The sequence below is a fragment of the Haemaphysalis longicornis genome, unplaced genomic scaffold (genome assembly GCF_048455015.1).
Source record: "Haemaphysalis longicornis isolate Haplotype H1 unplaced genomic scaffold, Haemaphysalis longicornis Haplotype H1 scaffold_7, whole genome shotgun sequence".
In the NCBI taxonomy this organism is placed as follows: domain Eukaryota; kingdom Metazoa; phylum Arthropoda; class Arachnida; order Ixodida; family Ixodidae; genus Haemaphysalis; species Haemaphysalis longicornis.
Genome location: NW_027526422.1, coordinates 2,262,122 through 2,285,513, shown reverse-complemented (window position 1 = coordinate 2,285,513; position 23,392 = coordinate 2,262,122). Strand labels below are relative to the sequence as shown.

General features: G+C 46.8%; 1 protein-coding gene across 1 annotated transcript in view; it reads left to right on the top strand.

Annotated features, from left to right (window-relative positions):
* The first annotated feature begins 236 nt into the window (after positions 1–236).
* The window catches only part of LOC144144302 (neprilysin-1-like), a 205,113-nt gene continuing 181,957 nt past the window's right edge, over positions 237–23,392 (top strand). The window contains exon 1 of the mRNA XM_077675682.1: positions 237–349. The gene's annotated coding sequence lies outside the window, so the exon portion shown is untranslated. The remainder of the gene's footprint in view (positions 350–23,392) is intronic.

Genomic DNA, 23,392 nt, shown 5'->3' with positions numbered 1-23,392 from the left:
AGCGTACACTCGCGGCCTGCAGACGTCGTCATATGCGAGCACTGGCCGACCACATTATTAGCGAGCGTGAGAAGTGTCACACTCTCGAGCACCAAGAGAGAGCATGGCACGACAAACACTGAAGAGCCCCGAGGCGGAGTTGAGAAAAAGAAATGGCCGGCTCTGATTGGTCTATCGATCCCCACAGCGAGAGTCAGGAAATCGCGGGAACGCGCCGGGCAGCCAGTTGATTCTGGGACCGCGTAGCGCGCGGGGAACAGCGCAACTGCGGCCTCCTCTTTCTGCTCCTCGTGCCGCGCTGCTCCTCTGCACGTCGTGGCACTCTGCACCGCCCGCGTCCTCCCAACGGGTGAGTGGGGCCCCCGGCTTGGCCGCCCAAGCTTCGTCTTTCGCTCAGCGGCAATCGGCGCAGGATGACAACTCGCACACGGTACCTTTTTCTCTCTTGAGGGACCACCGAACCGTAATCTCACGGCGCACAGCGGTTCTGCTTTTGTGGATTCCCGGCCCGGTTTCGCTCGTCATGTGCCTCGACCAAGGTCCGTTGCGTCCCGCTGACGCTACAAGTGCGCAAAGCAACGACTTAAAGTGCGCGCGCGCGCCCGCCTTCTTTGCTGTGCGCTCCAGACGACTTTGCGCAGCGTGCATCCTCGGCGCTCGGCCGCAACGCTTTTCCAGCACGTTTCTCCTTCCATTTTCCAGTTTCTCCTTGGGGAAGAACTGTGCGAGTGCACAGTACGTCGCAGGCATTAATCCCATCTGTGAGACACTTACGACACGTGTTCCTAGATGCTGGAAAAGAAACCTGCGCAAATGAGAATACCCCAGCCAGCGTAATTTTGTCCCATAATGAGGTCACATAAAAGGGTAGGCGTGGGGGAGTTAAGATTATGTGTTAGCTAGAGCTTTCCCCTAATATTACTTCAAACTAGTATTACGCCACAGCGGTGATAGGAAGGGACACAGATGTGTGTTAAAAGTCCCCGGGTGGTCTGAATAATCACGTGCCCTCCCTCCGCGGGTATAGCATGGGCGCCAGTTTGAACTCGTTTTGGCCTGAAAACGCGCGAGACACCGCTCACGGCGTCTCTCTGTCGTCATTGCAGCGTCCCTTTTATTTATGACGAGTCAGACACTCGTTGACCAGAAACGCATACTTGCGTTCATGTGAAAATAAGTGAATTCAACAATTACATCGTAAGTCCTTAGGCAGTAAACAGGAATGGAAATGTTTGACGGAAGAATTAAGGTGTCATTTTGTGAAGGTTGGGCGTAAACCAAAAAATGCATAATTGGAGTTTTCTGTAAATGGCTGCCTCTCGAACCCGAACGCACCACCTTCGCAATAGTATTTTGACGTGGTTGCGTCTTCATACGATTCTCCGATAGCAAAAGAACGGAAATAATGTTAGCGAGTGAGCCATAAACCAGCACAGAAAAATATCATTCGTAGACTAACTCAAAAACACGTCATGCAATGAAAACATTTCTTTTTAAAAGCTGCCTTATAATTGCAATGTGAAAAATGTCAAGGCTGCATCTGCAAATCAAATGAAAGGAGAAATGTCGCTTTATTTTGTTAACAGTTAAAAATCGTTTTTTTTTTTGTTTTCCTTAGTTTAACTGTTTTACAGGCATTATATGGTTGCAGAAACAAAAACGAGGAATTGGCTGTGTATCCGCTTGCTCTACTGAAAATGCCATCAGAAGACGGTAGCCACGCAACTGCCCTTCCCATGCTCTTCCCTCCCCTCTTCTCCCATAAAGACTGCGGTGGACGTTTGTTCAATTCAATTTTCCCGCGTCCGCACTGCTAGCGCGCCTTCTGTTGGGACAGCGCGCGTCATTTTTCCCACCTTTTGTTTTTGTTGCGTTATAAATAGCTCGAGCCGGCATCTGTTCTTCAGTGTTGCCTTTTGAGCCGCCTATCCTCGACACCATTTTTAACCCATTTTTTTGTCATTTGTTACCGCAAAAACCAATGCCGCTCGTATTCTTAATGAGAAGAACACCGTTATTACTTTACACCTCAAATATGCCCGAGATATATGAGCAAGCCACAAGTCTTGGTTACTTGGAGCGGTATTGCGTGTATACACTTGGTTTCCCTTTTGTGAGCTGGCTCAGCCGAGTGACGGACAGCCAGACCAAATTTCTCGCGTTTAGGTACAGCCGAAGAAAGGCTTTCGCTTTAAAAACACGAAGACGGACGCAAGATGGGAGAGGTCAGGAGGAGGTTTTGGTAGCCCTGGGCGAAGGAAATTTCTGGCACACCATTCCGCCATTAAATCACTTTCGAGTCACTACGCCCAACGCCTGTAGTGATACTCAGTATCACTACAGGCGTGCGCAACAACGTCAGCGGCGGGAAACTTCTCTCGCTCTGTGGCTATTTCTCGTCTGGCTCTCTATGCCCGACCCACGCAGGACTGGAGCGCTGCCTGCTCCGGAAGTAACCATCATCATAAATGCCTAAAGGGCTACACTAGGAAGGTTCAACTATGCTAGGAAGGCTCTGTATGCTCAAAAACAGCCCCCTCTCACCAGAGAAGGATCTCGCCGCCCTGGTGTAGCAGTGGGCCGCCACGTCCCTTGATTGGCCAACTCAACTTTCGTCCCTCAGTCCCCCGCAGCCGTAGAGCACCTGTCCACGGCGGCGGTCAGGAAAGCGATACAGCCGAGGGTGCTTAGAATATCCATCCGGGTCCGCACAGGCCGCCATTGGAAGTTGACCCTGGCAACGTTCAACGCACGCACTCAGTCTAGCGAGAGAAGCTTAGCTGTGCTGCTAGAGGAGCTCCCTGACATTAAAAGTGATGTTAAAGGTTTTAGCGAAGTTAGAAGGTGAGGAGAAGGCTTCATGGAGCTCAGTAGCGGGCAATTTCCGTGCTACAGCGGAACCCAAGAGAAGAAAGAACACGGGGTGGGATTTTTACTCCACAGAGAAATAGCGGGAAAGCTGGACGACGTTTTCAGCATAAGCGAGAGAGTACCGGCTGTTGTGATCAAGCTAAACAAGCGATACGGGTTAAAGACATATGTACAGGCCTATGCGCCAACAACCAGCTACCATAGTGAATACGTAGATAGCTTCTACGAGGATGTCGAATCAGCAATAAAGAAGGCAACAACGCAGTTCACGATTGTGACGGGAGACTTTATCGCGAAGGTCGGTAAGAAGCAAACGCGATAAAGGTCAGTGGGACACTTCGGAATAGACAACCGCAACAGTCGAGGAGATAACTGACACGATTTGCAGAGAGAAATAACGTGAGGATAATGAGCACATTCTTTTATCAATCAATCAATCAATCAATCAATAAATCAATCAATCAATCAATCAATCAATCAATTTATTTTCAGTGCCTAGGAACGACAGTGATGTCTTAGTGCTGGTACACTCACAAACATAAAAACAAACAAAATGGCACGATACATACAACACGTATCACTAAATGTACGCTACACTAATAGAAGCACAAAGAACGGTAATAACAATGATATCACACTCTAGGGACGGAAGAGTTAGCCACAAATAATGTACTAGTTAAGTGGACATACAGTCAATTAGAAGATAATGAGGTAAAGATAAAAGCTATACAAACGAGAAGTTGAATAAAATGCAGTAGCGAGCAAACAAAGGAAGGTGGCATAGCAAGATTATGTGAACGGAGTAAGATATATACTGTTAGCTAATAATAATAATCAATCAATCAATAATAATAATAATAATAATAACAATAATAATAATAATCAATCAACCAATCAATGTTTATTAGAGTGCCCAGGAACAGCCGAGGCCTTGCTTCTGGCGCACTGAGGAAGACAAAATGCGGCACTAATATACAGCAGAAACTCACAATATAAACAGTCAACAAGAAGAACAAGCGAAGAAAAAAAAAAGAGCAGTAAAACCCTAAGGATAATAAAAAGGTATTCCAAACACAATTAGACGATTAAGAAACTCTAATGGTGGATCAATGGCAAAAGTATATGGAACAATGGTCACAGCAGTTGGGTGAAGTAAGCAGACATAAAAACATATTCGCAGATATAGGCGAAAACACAAAGCTTCAATAAACATGAATGTATGAAACAAAATACAGGAACTGATTTATGAAAAACAGCAACAGAAGATGGAAAGTACCAGACACATCACAATAAATCGGGTGCGATGGAAAGCAAGTAGCATACCGTAATATATGACAAGTCGATGAAGCAGTTACAGCCACAAAGTCACGAATATATTGGACTTACAAACCAGAAACAAGAACTATGAAGACATTTCATACATAAAAACCATATAAAAAACTAAAAAAAAGTGCCGAAAAGAAGAGTAATTATTGTATCACAGCTAACAACCCTGTCGAAAACTCCCGAAGGGGACGTTGAAATATATCAAGTTTCCCAGAGTGACAGTTATAGAGACGCTGCACTTGTTGGAGGGGGGAATGGGTGTTGAGTGCTGTAGCATTATGGAAAGGGGGGGTAAACCTTGTTTTTTTTTTTGCGAAACACGAAGGCTGACTTGTGCAAGTAGTTCCTGGCATGTGATAATACCATGAAGGAGTTTATATAGAAAAAGAAGATCTAGGCGGGTTCGCCGACAACTCAGAGAGACAGGCAATGGGAATCTGGATACTGCTAAGGCAGTCTCGGGAGGCCCAGAGGAAAAACGATGCCTGTATATTGATAGAAATTTGGTCTGAACACGCTCTATACGTTTGCTGTTAGAATGACAGGTTCCATTCCACACGACAGAGGCATATTCTAGTTGAGGAATACAAAGTGTTTTGAATAGTTTCAGGAATGAATTAGGGGACCGAAAGTCCCGTGAAAATCTGCATACAGCACCAAGAGAGCGAAGAGCCCGCCGAGTAAGTTGATCGACATGGGGCGAGAAAGTTAAGGCGCTGTCAAAGAGCACTCCAAGGTCTCTGATACCATCAACTCTAGACAGGGGGCCGCCGTCAATGGTGTAAGGAAAGTAAAGGATGTTTGTTTTTCGGCTATAAGAGATGACCTTTGTTTTCTTTGGATTAAGAGTTAATCTATTCTTTGAACACCATTTAGAGAACAAGGACACATCTTTGTTTAGGGAAACACAGTCCTCAGCAGACTTAATACGTTTGAATATTTTGGTGTCATCAGCATAGATTAGGAACGAAGACTTCTTGATTGCAGCTGACACATCGTTTATAAAAATAGAAAACAACAGAGGGCCCAACACAGAGCCTTGGGGCACACCACTTGTTGTCCTGTACATAGCGGACTTCCTGCCGTTAACACTCACATAACAAAACCGATTGTGTAGGTAACTCCATAACAATGCCACGAGTGGTGCATCAACGCCAGACAGTAAAAGCTTATTAAGTAACAACGAGTGGCAGACAACATCGAATGCCTTGCTCAGGTCACAGTATACAACGTCCAACTGGCCCCTCTCTGAAACTGCTGCGGAGGCCTGCTCCATAAAGCAGGCGAGGTTTGTTGTTGTCGACTTTCCCGATATAAAACCATGCTGGTTAGGTATAAGGACGTTTTGTACAGAACTTGATAAGACTTTGTGAAGCGCTGTCTCAAACAGCTTGGAGCAGGCACAAAGGAGAGAAACAGCCCTATAATTTGTTGCGTCAGACGTCGGGCCTGTCTTTAAAATTGGACGCACTCGAGAGATTTTCCACGTGCGGGGGAAGACGTTTGTTTTTAGACAATTATTGAATATAGAAGTTAGAACAGGTACAAAAATACTGCCATAGGTTTTAACAATGGCTGGAGGGATTCCGTCTGGGCCACAGGACAAAGATGGTTTCATGCGCTTTAGGCTCTCAAGAACCAGCTTTTCGTCTAATAGTATAAGGCTAGGGCCTTGTACATGGTTTAACAAAAGGTTCATTACTGTCTCATCGCGCTGGCCATATGTAGCGCTAAATTGCTGCGCAAAATAGTTGGCGACGTCATGAACCAGTTCCCCAGAGGGATTAACCAGGCTGATGCGATCACAAGAGTTGTTTTGACGAGACCGGATATACTTCCAAAATTTTGCAGGCTGGGAATTCATGCTGCTCTCCACGGAATCTAGATAGGAGCGGTTGTCACGCTCATATAGACTTTTACATATTTTTCGGTTAGACCGAAATTCCTCCTTCCATTTAGCAAGTCCAGTGCTCTTTGACTTTCTGTGGGCGCGGTCCTTTATATATCAATCAATCAATCAATCAATCAATCAATCAATCAATCAATCAATCAATCAACCTTTATTTTCGGTGGCCAGGAACAACCCTAGGGTCTTGGTACTGGTACACCATATACAAATCGTACATAAAAACAAACTAAAATCAAGACAACACAACACACAAAACCGTATGCATGAAAGAAACAATAAAGTAAAGATAGTTACAGTAATCTCAGAAAGCAAAACAGCAAAAAAAGAAAAGAAAAGAAACAGGAGACCTAGCGTTGCAAGCCATGACACTCGGACAGCGAAATGTTCAAGGCACGTGAAAAACAGGAAATACTCACTGAACATGACAGAGATAAGTTATACGCATAACACGAAGGTTTTATAACAAAATGTTCGGAAGTTTCAACTTTGAAAGAAGTTCAGCATTACAAGCACTGGCACTCAAACCTACAGAAATTCAAGCAACGCAAAACCAGGAAATGTGAAAAACAAACAAACAAGAACATGACTTGCCTAAAATAAATACAGCACATAAATTTGCAATGACTAAAGGCACTTAAGCTACAACAGTTTTCAAGTCGTTTGAGAACAAAGAAAAAGAGCTGTGAAATATATCAAGACGATCAGAATATTCATTATATGCACATTGTATTCTGCAGATGGACGAGCGTCTTCTACTTAAAGCATCTGTTCTAAAAGTTCGAAATGTTCGGAAAAGTTTGTTCGCAAGTTGACATTGATAAGTGCAACCAAGTCATCACACAAAATATCACCATGAAGAAGTTTATAAAGAAAGATAATATCAGCTCGCATTCGTCGACACCGAAGGGAAGGAAGACTTTTCAGAAAAGGCACACTGCCGTTAGCGTCTTCTAGCACATGACGGAAGCGGTGCTTAAAGATAAAGAGGAACTTATTTTGAACTCTTTCGATACGGTCACCATTGGACTTGCAAGTTCCATTCCAAACAACAGAGCTGTATACGAGAAGAGGTAGGCAGAGATCCGAATACAACTTTAAAAAAGGAAGAGGACCTTTAAACTCTCTAGAATACCTGCAAACAGCACCCAGACATCGAAGCGAGCGACGTTTAATTTGTGTAACGTGGGAAGAGAAAGTCAGAGAAGTATTAAATAGTACTCCCAAGTCTCGAATTTCAGTCACCCTCGGCAATGCAGTGCTTGCAATTTTATAAGAGTATTGCAGCTGTTTAGTTTTTCTACTATAGGAGACAAGTTTCGTTTTTGAGGGGTTCAAAATTAGGTCGTTTTTGGTGCACCAACGATGGAATGACGCAATATCAGCCTGAAGATAATTACAGTCATGAATATTGCGCACTTCTCTAAAGATTTTCATATCATCAGCATACAACAAAAAAGAAGAATTTTGAATTACAGAAGCAACATCGTTAATGAAAATGGAGAAAAGAAGGGGACCCAGAACAGATCCCTGGGGTACACCACTGGTTGCTTTGTACCTAAATGAAGTTTGACCGTTAACACTTACATAGCAATATCGCTGCTGGAGATAGAAACGTATAAGACCCACCAAAGAAGTGTGGACATCTAACAGAATGAGCTTGGCAAGCAATAACGAGTGGTTGACTACATCAAAGGCCTTGCTCATGTCACAGTAGACCACATCAACCTGGCTTCTACCAACGATTGCTGGGACAGCCTGCTCCATGAAGCACGCGAGGTTTGTGGAAGTTGAACGACCACGCATAAAGCCATGTTGATTAGGAATGAGGACGTGTTTAAGTGAGAAAGACAACACCATATGAAGAGATAACTCGAATAGTTTAGAGGCAGAACAAAGGAGCGAGACTGGCCTATAGTTTATGGCGTCAGTTTTTGGGCCTGGCTTGAATACAGGGAATACGCGAGAGATTTTCCATGAGCGAGGGAACGTGCCAGACCGGAGACAGTTATTAAACATTGAAGTGAACACTGGAACAAATATGTTTGCATACGTTTTTAGAATGGCGGTAGGAATACCATCTGGTCCACAAGAAAGCGAGGGCTTTAGCCGCTTGATACTGGTCCGCACGATGTTCTCATCCAGTTGGAAACAACCAGAGTTACCTCCCTGGTGACAAGGGGCGCTACTGTTATCACTGCCACCGCTAATTCCAAAAAAAGAAGAAAACTGACGAGCAAAGCAGTCGGCCACCTCCGCAACCTCATTGCCGTTGGAGTCTAGTAAACGAATAGGTTCTTTAGTTTTACTAGATCTTGAATGAATGTACTTCCAGAAGGCTCCCGGTTGATGGGTTGCTTTAGCTTCTACTGACGCCAGGTACGAAGCATGATCACGCTTGTGCAATATTTTGCATAAGGCACGTAGGCGCCGAAACTCCTGAGCGAACTGGTTCGCACCAGAGCACTTCATCTTTCTGTGCGCACGTTCTTTGAGTTTAAGGGCATCCCGCAATTCAGAAGAAAACCAGTGTGGGAATTTGAACTTCTTTGGTAAATATTGCGGGATGTATTTCTTCATACCCAAAAGTACAATCTCAGTAAAACGGTCAACTTGTTCATTGACATCAGGTTCGTCAATGACTGTCGACCAAGGGGCAGCAGAAAAGTAATCATACAGCCCAACGTAATCTCCCCGGGCGAAAGCGTAGCGAGGTTGCGTGTTGCAGGAACTTACGGAATGGTGGAACATTGTGGGAAGGGAACAGGAAATAGAAAGAGGAGGATGAAATCTGTCAGGTCTAACTAAAGGACAATCAGAGTGTGACACACTAACATCATCAAAATTCGAAAAACACAGGTCCAAAATGTTTCCACTGCAGTTTTCTATGTGATTATGCTGTGCCATGGAAGTGAAAGACGATGGAAGTGAAAGTGAATAATCTAGTAATCTATTACCCTTCTGTTCAATGTGGTGGTTATGGTGGGAACAGGATAGATGGCTCCACTGAATGCCAGGAGCGTTAAAGTCTCCAAGAAGGAGGACCTTGCAGTTGCATTGAGTAATAAGCTCTTGTTCAATGGAGGAAACTAACTGATTGAATGCGTCAGGAGCTACATCAGGGGGAATGTAAAAAACCCCAACAAGAAGTTTTTCAGTTTTAGAGATAAGAATTTCAACCCATACAGACTCATCTGCATTCTGAATATCACTACAAAGCACACTCTGGAGAGATTTGTCGACGGCAAGAAGGACCCCACCCCCTTTTTGTTTGCTTCCCGTCAAGGCACGATCACTACGATATACATGGTAATTTTGAGGGAAATAATCACTGGACAGAATATCAGGGCACAACCAAGTTTCAGAGATAGCCATTAACGGAAAACACGAAGCCAGAACATTACCAAAGAAGTCAGTTGCCTTGGTACGAAGACCGCGCACATTCTGATAAAACACATCCAAAGTACTAGTCATCATTGCTTTTCTTATGTGATGCGCTCAGAGCTGTGAAGCATGCCTTCGCGAAACATGCCTCGAAACTCCTTAAAGAGGCAGTCTTTCGGCCAAACAGCGGGGTCATTCAAGCGCTCGAAAAACTCTTCACTGACGGATATATAAAAGGATGCGTACGTGTCAAACTACGTCTTCAGTCGTCGGCATATAATAATCGTCGGCAATATAATAATCAATCAATCAATCAATCAATCAATCAATCAATCAATCAATCAATCAATCAATCAATCAATCAACCTTTATTTTTGGTGCCCAGGAACAACCCTAGGGTCTTGGTACTGGTACACCATATACAAGCATTCATAAAAACAAACTAAAATCAAGACAACACAACACAGAAAACCATATATATGAAAGAAACAATAAGATAAAAATAGTTACAGAGATCCCAGAAAGCAAAACAGCAAAACAGCAAAAAAAAGGAAGCCTAGTGTTAGAAGCCATGACACCCGGCCAGCAAAACGTTGAAGGCACGTGAAAAATTGAAAATACACAAGCAAATACTCAATGCAAATGACGGAGATAGATTATACACATAAAACAAAGGTTTTGTAACAAAATGTTAGGAAGTTTCAAAATGGGAAAACGAAGTTCAGCGTTACAAGCACTGACACTTAAACCGACAGAAATTCAAGCAACACAAAATCAGGAAAAGTGAAAAACAAACAAGCAAGATGATGATTTGCATAAAATAAATACGGAACAGAAATACGGCACATAAATGACATAAAGGCACTTAAGCTACAACAGTTTTCAATTCATTAGAGAACAAAGACAAAGAGCTCTGGAATATATCAAGACGATCGGAATATTCATTATATGCACTTTGTATTCTGCAGATGGACGAGCATCGTTTACTTAAAGCATCTGTTCTGAAAGTTCGAAATCTTCGGAAAAGTTTGTTCGGCAAGTTGACATTGATAAGTGCAACCAAGTCATCACACAAAATATCACCATGAAGAAGTTTATAAAGAAAGATAATGTCAGCTCTCATTCGTCGACACCAAAGGGAAGGAATACTTTTGAGACAAGACATGCTGCCGTTTGCGTCTTCTTGTACATGACGGAAACGGTGCCTAAAGATAGAAAGGAACTTATTTTGAACCCTTTCGATGCGGTCACTATTAAACTTGCAAGTTCCATTCCCAACAACAGAACCGTATTCGAGAAGAGGTAAGCACAGAGCCGAATACAACTTTAAGAAAGGAAGAGGACTTTTAACCACTCTAGAATACCTGCAGACAGCTCCCAGACATCGAAGAGAGCGTCCGGTAATTTGTGTAACGTGGGAAGAGAAAGTCAGAGAAGAATCAAATAGTACTCCCAAGTCCCGAATTTCGGTCACCCTCGGCAGTGCAGTGCTTGCTATTTTATAGGAGTATTGCAGCTGTTGAGTTTTCCTACTATAGGAAACAACTTTCGTTTTTGAGGGGTTCAAAATTAAGTCGTTTTTGGTGCACCAACGATGGAATGACACGATATCAGCCTGAAGAGAATTACAGTCCTGAACATTACGCACTTCTCTGAAGATTTTCATATCATCAGCATACAACAAAAAAGAAGAATTTTTAATGGCAGAAGCAACATCGTTAATGAGAATGGAAAAAAGAAGGGGGCCCAGAACGGAGCCCTGGGGTACACCACTGGTTGCTTTGTACCTAAATGATGTTTGACCATTAACACTTACATAGCAATATCGCTCCTGGAGATAGCAACGTATAAGACCCACTAAGGAAGCGTGAACATCTAACAGAATGAGCTTGGCAAGCAATAACGAGTGGTTGACTACATCAAAGGCCTTGCTCATGTCACAGTAGACCGCATCAAGCTGGCTTCTACCAATGACTGCTGGGACAGCCTGCTCCATGAAGCATGCGAGGTTTGTGGAAGTTGAGCGACCACACATGAAGCCATGTTGATTAGGAATGAGGACGTGTTTAAGTGAGAAAGACAAGACCTTATGAAGAGATAACTCGAATATTTTAGAGGCAGAACAAAGAAGCGACACTGGCCTATAGTTCATGGGGTCGGTTTTTGGGCCTGACTTGAAAACAGGGAATACACGACAGATTTTCCATGATCGAGGGTACGTGCCAGACTGGAGACAGTTATTAAATATTGAGGTGAACACAGGAACAAATATATTTGCATACGTTTTTAGAATTGCAGCAGGAATACCATCTGGCCCAGAAGAAAACGAGGGCTTTAGCCGCTTGATGCTGGCCCGCACGATGTTCTCATCCAATTGGAAACAAGCGGAGTAACCGTCCTGGTGACAAGAGACGCTGCCGTCATCACTACCACCGCTAAGCCCAAACAAAGAAGAAAACTGACGAGCAAAGCAGGCGGCCGCATCTGCAACCTCATCGCCGTTGGAATCCAGTAGACGAATAGATTCTTTCGTTGTACTAGATCTAGAATGAATGTACTTCCAGAAGGCTCCCGGCTGATGAGTTGCTTTAGCTTCAACTGACGCCAGGTACAAAGCATGATCACGCTTGTGCAATATTTTGCATAGGGCACGTAGGCGCCGGAACTCCTGAGCGAACTGATTCGCACCAGAGCGCTTCATCTTTCTGTGCGCGCGTTCTTTGAGTTTCAGGGCATCCCGCAATTCAGAAGAAAACCAGTGTGGGAACTTGAACTTCTTTGGTAAATATTGCGGGATGTATTTCTTCATACCCAAAAGCACAATCTCAGTAAAACGGTCAACTTGTTCATTGACATCAGAGTGGTCAATGACTGTTGACCAAGGGGCAGCAGAAAAGTAGCCATACAGCCCAACGTAATCTCCCCGGGCGAAAGCGTAGCGAGGTTGCGCATTGCTTGAAATTACAGAACGGTGGAGCATTGTAGGAAGGCAACAGGAAATAGAAAGAGGAGGATGATATTTGTCGGGTATTACTAAAGCACAATCAGAGCGCGACACATTAACGCCATCGAAGTTTGAAAAGCACAGGTCCAGAATGTTTCCACTGCAGTTTTTTATGTGATTACGCTGTGCCATGGAAGTGAAAGACGAAAAATCTAGTAACCTATTACCCTTCTGTTGAAAGTGGTGGTTGTAGTGGGAACAGGTGAGGTGGCTCCACTGAACGCCAGGAGCGTTAAAATCTCCAAGGAGGAGGACCTTGAGGTCGCAATGAGTAGTGAGCACCTGTTCAATGGAGGAGACTAACTTATTGAACGCGTCAGGAACTACATCAGGAGGAACGTAAAAAACACCAACTAGAAGTTTTTCAGTTTTAGAGATATGAATTTCGACTCATAAAGACTCACCTGCGTTTTCAATATCGCTACGTAGCACACACGGGAAAGATTTGTTAACTGCGAGAAGTACCCCGCCCCCCTTTTGTTTGCATCCAGTTAAGGCACGATCATTACGATATACATGGTAATTTTGAGGAAAATAGTCATTGGATAGAATATCAGGGCACAACCAAGTTTCAGATATAGCTATTAACGGAAAGCAAGAAGCCAGAACATTACCAAAAAATTCAGTCGCCTTAGTTCGAAGACCTCGCACATTCTGATAAAAAACATCTAAACTAGTCATTATTCTTTTTCTGATGTGTTGCGCTCAGAGCTGTGAAGCATGCCTTCACGAAACATGCCTCGAAACTCCTTAAAGAGGCAGTCTTTCGGCCAATGATAATAATAATAATAATAATCAATCAATCAATCAACCTTTATTTTCGGTGCCCAGGAACAACCCTAGGGTCTTGGTACTGGTACACCATATACAAATCGTACATAAAAACAAACTAAAATCAAGACAACACAACACAAAACCGTATGCATGAAAGAAACAATAAAGTAAAGATAGTTACAGTAATCTCAGAAAGCAAAACAGCAAAAAAAAAATAACAAGAAAAGAAAAGAAACAGGAGACCTAGCGTTGCAAGCCATGACACTCGGACAGCGAAATGTTCAAGGCACGTGAAAAACAGGAAATACTCACTGAACATGACAGAGAAAAGTTATACGCATAACACGAAGGTTTTATAACAAAATGTTCGGAAGTTTCAACTTTGAAAGAAGTTCAGCATTACAAGCACTGGCACTCAAACCTACAGAAATTCAAGCAACGCAAAACCAGGAAATGTGAAAAACAAACAAACAAGAACATAATTTGCCTAAAATAAATACAGCACATAAATTTGCAATGACTAAAGGCACTTAAGCTACAACAGTTTTCAAGTCTTTTGAGAACAAAGAAAAAGAGCTCTGAAATATATCAAGACGATCAGAAAAAACCCCGATGTACGAATTGAGTTCGATGCCTCGAGTACAGACTCCAACCTTGCAAGGTGTTCGCCGAAAGTTCGGGAGAATACCACAACGTCGTCGAGGTATACAAGGCAGGTGTGCCACTTCAGGCAAGCTAGCACCGTGTCCATGACTCTTTGAAACGTGGCTGGCGCCGTGCACATGTCCCAAACGGCATCACCTTGAACTCGTTAGGCCGTCCGGGGTTATAATTGCAGTCTTTTCTCGGTCTCTCTCGCCCATTTCAATTTGCCAGTAGCCGGTCTTCAGATCCATCGATGAGAAGTACTTCGCGTGGCGGAGGTGGTCGAGGGCGTCGTCGATTCGGGGGAAGGGGTACACGTCCTTTTTGGTGATTTTGTTCAGTCGCCGGTAGTCAACGCAAAACCTTAATGGGACGTCTTTTTTCTTCACCACTACGCCCGGCGCAGCCCAGGGGCCTTTCGACGGCTGTACAATGTTGTCGCTGAGCATGTCGACCTGAGTACAGATCGCTTCCCGCTCGTGCGAAGAGACGCGGTACGGTGACTGTCGGGTAGGTCGGGCTCCATCTTCGGATATTATTCGGTGCTTCACTAGAGGTGTGTGACGTAATTTTGAGTTCGACGAGAAACACTCTCTGTAGCAACGCAGCAAATCCAATAATTTCTTCCGTTCTTCTTGCGGTAACGCTGGATTCACGTCGAAGTGATCCGGAAGCTTGAAGGTATTTTCGGGTGCGCGTTCAAAGTCGGCAACCGCGATCACGTCACTTTCTTCTTGCGTTTCTTCGAGGAACGCAATTGCAGCGCCCCTGTTTATATGCTGGTATCCCTCGCTGAAATGAGTGACCAAAACTTGGGATTGGCGTTGCTTAAAGCGCGCAATGCCCCTTGCGACGGAGACACCGCGGTCGAGGAGCAACCTTTTGTCACTCTCTACGATATAGCGTCGACGTCACGAACAGCGTCTTCACAGTAGATGGTGATCATCAAGCTTGCGCGGGGTGGCAGGGTGACATGATCATCGGTGATCCTTAAAGCAGCCCGGTGACCTTCAGGGTTCGGTTCCGGTGTCATGGAATGACCGGAGCAAAAAGTTATGGACTTGGCCTGTAGACGAATTATTGCACCGTTGTCCGTCAAAAAGTCCATTCCAAGAATTACGTCGCGGGAGCAGTTAGGCAAAATGACGAACGCCGCAGAGTACGTTGTGCCGTCTATGGTGACGCGCGATGTGCACGTTCCACTTGGCGTCACGAGGTGGCCTCCTGCTGTGCGAATATGCGAACTGTCTCATCTCGTCATAACTTTCTTCAGCTTATAGACGCAAATGGTCCGCTCATGACTGAGTAGTCGGCTCCCGTGTCTATTAGGGCGACTACTTCAAAGCCGTCGATGGACAGCTGAACGTCCGACGCTGCCTTCTTCGAGTTCCGGGTGCGTCGTGGCGTCGTATCTCGGCTTGTGCGTTTTGGCGGTCGGGCACTGTGCGTCGTGGTCGTCGTCTTCTCAGCAGCAGGTTCGGTCATGTCGGGTACGCGTCACGCCGTGTGGTTGTCGTTGTGTTCAGGAGTCACGTCCGGGTTAGATCGGATCGTCGGGCTGAGGGCATGTCGCGAATCATCGTCTTCCGCGAGTCGTTGCGTCGTTGGAGGGTGTTCATTTTGCCGCGGTCGTGCAACTTAACCTCCAGAAGTTGCTGCTTTTAGTTTCCCCCGCGTGGCCTGGGGGACCCTCCACGTGCGAAATCAGCATTGCTACGGCGGTTGGGCGACTGGTATGGGTAGGGCGACGGCGATCGGTTGAAACGGGCTGGTCCACGGCTGGTGTTGGACAAGCATTCTTCGATCTTCGATGGGCGCTGGCCGGGTCGGGGGAAGGGTGCGTCGACGGAGAAGCCACGCAAACCGAGCCTCTTGTAGGGGCAGCGACGGTAGATGTGGTCGGCCTCTCCGCAGTGGTAGCACAGCTGACGATTATCGGGGGTTCGCCAGACGTCCGTCTTCCTCGGGTTCTGGTTTTTCGGTGCATGGGGTCGTGCGGGCGACAGTGGACGGTGGTACGGCGGGGCTTATTGACGACGGGTTGGATCAGCGCGGGGTCGACGACCAGCCGCGGAGTATGTCATGGCTTGTGGTTCGTAGGGTGCTTCGGACGGCGTAAAAGTTCCCCGTGCCCTTTGGACTGCTTCTCGGATTACGTCGGTCAGGTAAGCCACTTGAGGTTGCGGCGTCGTTAGAAAAAGCTTCCTAAGCTCCTCCCTGACCACTGCTCGGATGGGGTCGCGGACTGTATCAGAGCTTACAGTTGCTGCACCGATGGTCTCCGAGAACTGCACGTTGACAGGGCGGTCGTACTGCCTCGTTCGAATTTCTAGCGTCTTCTCCATCGCGGCAGCTTCAGACGCGATTTCTGTCACCGTTTTAGGGGGGTTGCGGACAGACAAGCAAAGAGTTCGTGCTTTACTCCTCGCATAAGAAATCTCAGTTTCTTTCCCTCCGTCATTTCTGGGTCCGCACGGCGAAATAGTGGCTTCATTTCTTCAGCAAAGATCACGACTCCTTCGTTGGGGTGATGCGTTCGAGTTTCAAGCAAAAGCGCAGTTCGCTCTTTTCTTACCACGGTAGTGAAGGTCTTAAGGAAGCCACGACGGCGAGCATATGTGACGAGGGAGCGATGGCTCCTCGTGCAATGTGCGCGGCGTGTGGACAATGACAGGAATTTCGTGAGCGTTGGGCATAATTTCGGCGCGCGTCGTATGGACAATACTTTAGAAAGGCCACACATGGAGGGTAGATGGACAATTTAAATTTCATAAGAACACCGCATCAACCTGAGTGTTTCAATTCAATATCAGCCAAATTCAAACTTGGTTGTAATCTGTGTTGTAATTGTGTCACAACGAGTACCTTGAAGTTTATGAGTGAGGGTGAGACTGTGGATCACGTGATTATTTGTGCACTGAACTTTGGTGCTTGTTGCTGTGGTTAGTCAGCGGCCTAGTGTGAGTTGAGGCCCTCCTCGCTCTCTGTTCGGGCATGCCTTCGGGGGCGTGATTTTTGTGTTATAAAACTGATGTTTGTTATTTTGGGGTCGACCGAGGCAGCTAGGATATATACAGAGCTAGGAAGCGAGAGGTAGAGACGAGGATCAGTCGACCGAGCGAGAGCGAACTGGGGCGGATGCCGGGAGAACCTCGTCGGTTAAATATGCTTAGCTAGAAATATTTAGGTAGATATTTTCCTGTTTTCATGTAACTTGTGCATATTCTTAAATTGGTATGTCTTGAATAGTAGCCAAATGTCTCCGTCTGTAGATTAAAGAGAGTTATCCCCAGGACATCAAAAGCCCTGACTACTTCACCTCCGGACCGAACATGCTATTGTATAGCGGCAGGACAGAACCGGTGGCTACAGTGCATACCTAGATGCATCCAACTGGAACAACAGTCACTCCTTAAGCACAAATGAAGTAAAGCCTAACAACAAATGCAAGGGATGGGGCGGGCCAGTATATGCTTGGTTAAAAAGCGAAGTTAAGTCAAGTTCCGAAGTGCACAATATACCCAAATAAAGTCCAAAATCCAAACTGCCAAGGTCCAAAACCGAAGTCCACTTCAACTCAGCCAAAGTCCCTATAGCCAACGCCAGCGCTATCGCGAACCCGGAGGAAATGCTGTGCGCCCCAAATGCGATGATAGCGCAATCGGATAGACGCCGGTTTTATAACGCGAGGGGCCCAGGTAAGATTTCGACCAGCGGTAGCGTTTTAAGGGCAGAAAACTTTAGGTGCCCGGCTTGTCGTCACAGCTCGGTCGCTCCAGCCACCGCGCTCACGCGGCCTAGCGCCGGAACGCACCCAAACGGAGGCTTCGGAAAGATATCCGCTTAAAGGGACTCCGCAACCCTTTTTTTCAACTTTTTTTAAATTCTTAAATGCTTCCACAGCGTAGTCACCCAACACACCCGGTACTTAGATTAGGGGATCGCGAAGTACCTCAGCCAAAAATTACTGCTCGATGCCTATCAGATAACTTGGAAACTCGCTAAAAGATTTTTCTCTCTTTCCCGGTCTTCACGTTCTTCGGCGGCCCGAATTACGTCACTGAGGCCATGTATCGGCTGTTGACCGGTTTTCCTTCAGTTGCAGCAATGAACGCTTTTTAGCAACTTTAAAAATAAAGCCACAAAACAAAGCAGAAACGGAAGGCGTATCTAGTTGGACGAGCAAATCACGCAGTGCCACTCCGTGCTGGCGATAACTGAAGCTTTCGCAGTGCCTCCAGACGCGAAGCAAAGAGTGAAAGCGTTTATCAAAAGTGCTGCAGGCTCCCATTAAGAGAATTCATTGAATCTAGTAACAGCTAGGACCCGCTGTAGACGGCTGCTACACGGGCCGACAGGACACAGGGTAAAGGTAGTGTGCTACTGAAGAAAGAAAACGAACAGCATGCAAGTTAACAAAAAAATACCAAGAAAATTGGCTGGCGATTACGATACTCCCTAATGTGATATTTAGGCGCAGCAGCAGTGCGCTGAGGCAGCACTCACTCATGGGTTCTCTCGACGGCAGCGATGATGAGCCTCTGCGTGGGCGGCGCGAAGTGCGTTTCAGGAAGGGACCGCAATCCCCGTCTTAGGCACTGTGCGCACATCGTCACGCGCACGCCCCCCTCACCTTTTCGACAGTGTCGTGCCGACCAGCGTCTCGTGCGGGCACAGCATACTGCCCCCCCCCCCCCCCCCCCCCCCACCGCATACTTTCGGAGAGCGCTGGCGCCGCCACGGCGAACCGCCCTCCCATCACACTTTCGCGACACTTTCTTTCACTATTCGGTCTTGCCATCATTCACTCGGTTACGACGGCGACGCGGCTCAGCCCAGAGACGGGCGCCAAAGGGCTGCGCCCTAAAACAAAGTCCACCGCACCAAAGGCTCTTCACACGTCACAAGGTTCAGTCACCGGAGTTCACTCGTGGAACTCAACACAACACTTCCTAGACATCAGTTCATATCAGTTCATATCTACATACTTCCCGGCATGTTCAGTCAGACTGCCTCTGAACATACGAAACCCCTCCCAGGGAAACTCACAAGTGTTAAAATTTAATACGGGACTACCCAGCAGTGCACGGAGTAATTGGCGACCTTGATGAAACGATTCGACCAACGCAAGCGGCAAGCTTCTTCCCCCAGCGCAACCAGCTCATGCTGCAGGTGCTCTGTTGCCATTTTACGAAGGCGCCACAACAGGGGATACACTGCACGCTGCGGTCCTGTGCAAGGCGGCTAAACCTCGCTGGCGACAAACAACAAAGGCACAGCAGAAAGCTGACGAAGGGGTCTCTCGATTTCATGTGGGCATTCAGCCTACGCTCAAACATTCTGCCCAGTAAAGCCCAGAATGTGGCGGCCACACGACACTCAAAAAGAGCATGCTTCGGCATTGCGGGCACAGGGCAAAGCGAACCACACCAAATGCAGCAAGGCGACGGTCACACGACGGCAGGGCTCTTCACCACGCAGCCACCCGAAAACACGAACGTCTGCAGGAAGCACCGCTGACGTTAACTGTTGCCAGCGGGCCCACGATACTTCTCTTTTTTCCGGTCATCCAACTGCCCAAAAGCCAATTTCTCACATATATAAGTTGCAGATGAGGCTCTAATACCTAAATCTGGGTTGCCCGACTGAAAGCCTCTAAGTGTTTTAGCAACGTATTTATAGAAAGCCGGCGGCTGTTGGTCCGGTAATGGGCTCGTCATAAATCAACGAGCGAGCAGTACCCGAGAAGTAGCGAAGCAGAGCCTGCCTCGGGTACTCATCGTCATCTACCAGTTCCCACACACCGCGCAGCGCTAGAAGACTTGACATCGTGCTCAGACACGGCAAGCTAAACCCCCCCATGCTTCGGGGCAGACGCAGCAGAGCGCGCGCAGCTGACTTTGTCTTGCCAGCCCACAAAAGGGAGCCGAATTTTGTGCCCAGCCGACGGGTGATGTCCCGAGGTGGCCGAGCCACCATCGCCACGTGAAAGAGCGCGGCTGAAACGCACGACTTAATGATTCAGCTCCTCTCAGAGAGAGACTGCCTGAAAGTGGCGCGATGCCCATGAATTTGTCGGCCGTGTCTGAAAGACCCTTCCACGGCTCACGAGCAACTTCTCCAGAGGCATGGAAAACTACACCCAGCACCCCGACTCTCCTCCCCCCCTCTCCGTCTCCAGCAAGGTGAACGACAAGCCACCAAAAACGTACCGCTCTGCTTTTGCCCTTGTTCAGCCGGGATCCAGACACCTCACCTTTGACCGGTTTCTTGATTTAAAGTTGTGCGTTTCTATGAAAGAGTTGCACCACAAAAGCGCCCCAAATTCTTTCCCCCAACTGTTGCACTCCACAAGGAATCCCCACACTTTGGTGCTGCCCCAACTTTAGAACGAATTATGGATTCTGTATGTTCAGGTACGTTCTGCGTAAATTTTTTAAAACTGCATTTGTGATGATTCGTACACTACATCTTTCGTTATGCTCCGTAGTCAAAATGTTAAGAACTGTTGATACATTGTCATTCCCGCCAAGTAGATGTGTTAACAAGTGTCATTCCCGCCAAGTAGATGTGTTAACAAGATCTGAACCTTTTTTTTTCATTCATGACGCTGAAAACGTTTTTTAGTACATTTGCAGTTCTGCTGTTTCTTTTGGGACCACTTCCTGCAAGGAGGGCTGGCGAGGCCTATCGAGCGGTAGCGTAACACTTTTTAGATGCAGAGCATCTGATTCACTCGCCTTGTCTTTCCGGCGTCGTCGTCGTCGGCGTCAGTGTTGTCCACCCCTCCCCCATTCTCCTCGCCGCGCCAGCTGCACTCTCTGCCGCTCACCCCCTCTCCTCTTCGATAGCGAACACTCTTTCGCGAGGGTAGAGTGAACTAGGCATTGGATTGGATTGGCTTGGATTGGATTGGATTGGATTGGATTGGCTTGGCTTGGATTGGATTGGATTAAAGTGGATTGTGTTGGATTGTGTTGCGTCGTAGCCGCGGCAGACGCGCTGGGGCCGGCGCATGTGCAGTACTCTCTCTTCCGCGGTTTCCTCTCCTTCGGGCGCGCTGTGCCGTTCTCCGGCGAAGCAACATCCACGCTTGGCTCAAACACCTAGAGTCCACGCCGCTTTACAAGTACGCCAACGTCGTCATCGACTGGGACCGGCTTACGCAGTCCCCTCAACGTTATGCGCGCTATAAAACGCGGTCCCTTCGCCGCCCCGCCTATGCGTCGCATCTACACAGGGGTTCCCGCCAGGGGAGGTGGGAGTTTTTTTCGCCCTCAGTTATTTCGGCGTGTCTGTAGAAAAAAACGGAAATAGAGAAACTCAGTTCAATTCGTATCCTGTTTCCTCTCGCCCGCTCTCTCAGACCCCTCCCGTCTCGCCCCTCCGCACCAAGCACGCTGAAAGTTTGCTCAAGTCAATTCACTTTCCCCCGTTCCTCTGCACGCGCGCCATCTGTTGGAACCGTTCGTTAGTGTTGGACTTGGAACGCCGCCACGAGGAGTGGCTGGGGTGCGAGCGCTTTTTTTATTTTGGGGTCAGTATACGCCTCGAGCGCGGCCTGTAGGGGCGCCACTGAAATCCCCCTAGCGGCCCGTTTCGAAAGCAGCCGCGGGAGTTCGCGTCCCGCTCCCCAGTGTCGCCGCGGCTTTTGCGGCACGTTCACGAACGAGATTTGCCGTTTGCGGGCGTTTGAAATCCATGTTTATGTGGAGAAGTCATTCTGTTCGCAAATGAGGTGTGTTTACGAGAGTGTAAATGTATCTGTCGCGATCTAAGTGTGGTATATTCCGTCTGTATAAGCGCCAGGTGTGTGTCACAGGTCAGCGTCGCGCAACCGGCGTATGATGGATACGATTGTAGTTACACTGACCTGAATTTGCTAACAGTTTCTCCGTAACCACCGGTTCCTCAGATGTTCATTCTACGGCTATACACTACGATTTAAATCGGTTTTGTGCGCTTACATAATCAGCGGAGCACTCATACCTGACAGCACGCCAGTTACGTTTGCCGAAATACCTCAGATATTGATCACCACCATTTACAAGCCGGTGTGTGTTAATTTCGGGAATATTCAACAAAAGCACGATGGACCATGCATAATTATACTCGGGGATCAGCACACGACAGAGTCGTCTTGTCGTGAGGTGAGCGCCCGCAAACATTCATCTGCTAATATAGTATCCTCTGCGAGCAGCGCGGAGACGGGCTTTGAATATAATCCACGTCCGCGACTAAATGCTTATTCGAAATATCGTCATATGGCACAGGGAGCGTGCAGAATGAAGCAGAAACTGAAATCAGAGGACCTTATCACATACCACACTCTTTTAACGACACCTTTCATTGCTTGTTGAACAGCCTACCCTGTATACTTCCAAAAATGAGTCCGCCGTACGATCAGCTCTTCGTCGCAGTACAAAAACAAGGAAAGTGAACGCGAGATTTGTGTGTGTGTGATTGCTAAAACGTAGTTGCTTGATTCCGCTCCGCATTTGTACACAGCGTCCCCCTCCCCTCCCCCCCCCCCCCCCAATGTCTCGCGAAATAGCAGTGCATTTCGCGTATAGTTGGTCTAGTGAACCCTACCTGGCTTAAGTTTAGACAAACGTCTTTAGGATGTCAGAAGCTGCACCTGTTTTTTTTTTTTTTTTTCATTTCCGTTAGAGCTATTATGTTTCTTAATTCCGCACTTGCACAGCATTTATTTTTCCGTGGTTTCATTAACTTGCCTTGGTTCTTGCTATATGGCGTGTGTGACCACATTTTTAACGACGCACAGGCTTGGAATATACTTAACCTTTTTCGCATGGTTTATATTCTTATAAAAGGCATCAGTTATTGTCCGGGATTGGGTAATCACATCCCCGAAACATATTTTCTGCGACGAAGCGCGCAGAACCGCGTCCGCGGGTAGCTCTTGCAGGCGATCCCGTACTCTACGAAGACGCAGTTGCTTTTTAAAAGACCTAAACGTACTCTTTGTCTAAAGGCGTCACCATAACAAGTTTTTTTTATGGCGCAGAAAGGCGAAAAGAAGCGAAACAGAACTAAAACACTGCACGAGCCCCTATCAGCCACGCAGCGCAAATCCCGTCAACGCCGCGGAGAAACAGCGGCAGGCGGCGCAGCGATCGCGAAGCTCGAGGCGTATATTGTTTTCAGCCACCAATTTTTATTTGCTCTCGCAAATATCACGCGCATTCAACTAAAAGAACACTGCCTAGTACCAGTTATGTATTGATGCTTCGCCTCAAATATGCCTAATGTTTTCTTTTCGCTCAACAATGCTTACAAGTATGAAGTATGGTACCAGATTTTGTCATTGGTTTTGCCAACACGAAGTTCTCGTTTCAGTATTATTTTATCTTTTGTCCCTGTGGCTGAACTGAGGGATGGACAGACAGAGCAACTTTTTTGGGTTTAAGCAGCCCAAGAAAGAGTTTTAAAACAACCCCGCCTGTGCCCCCGAAGGGGGA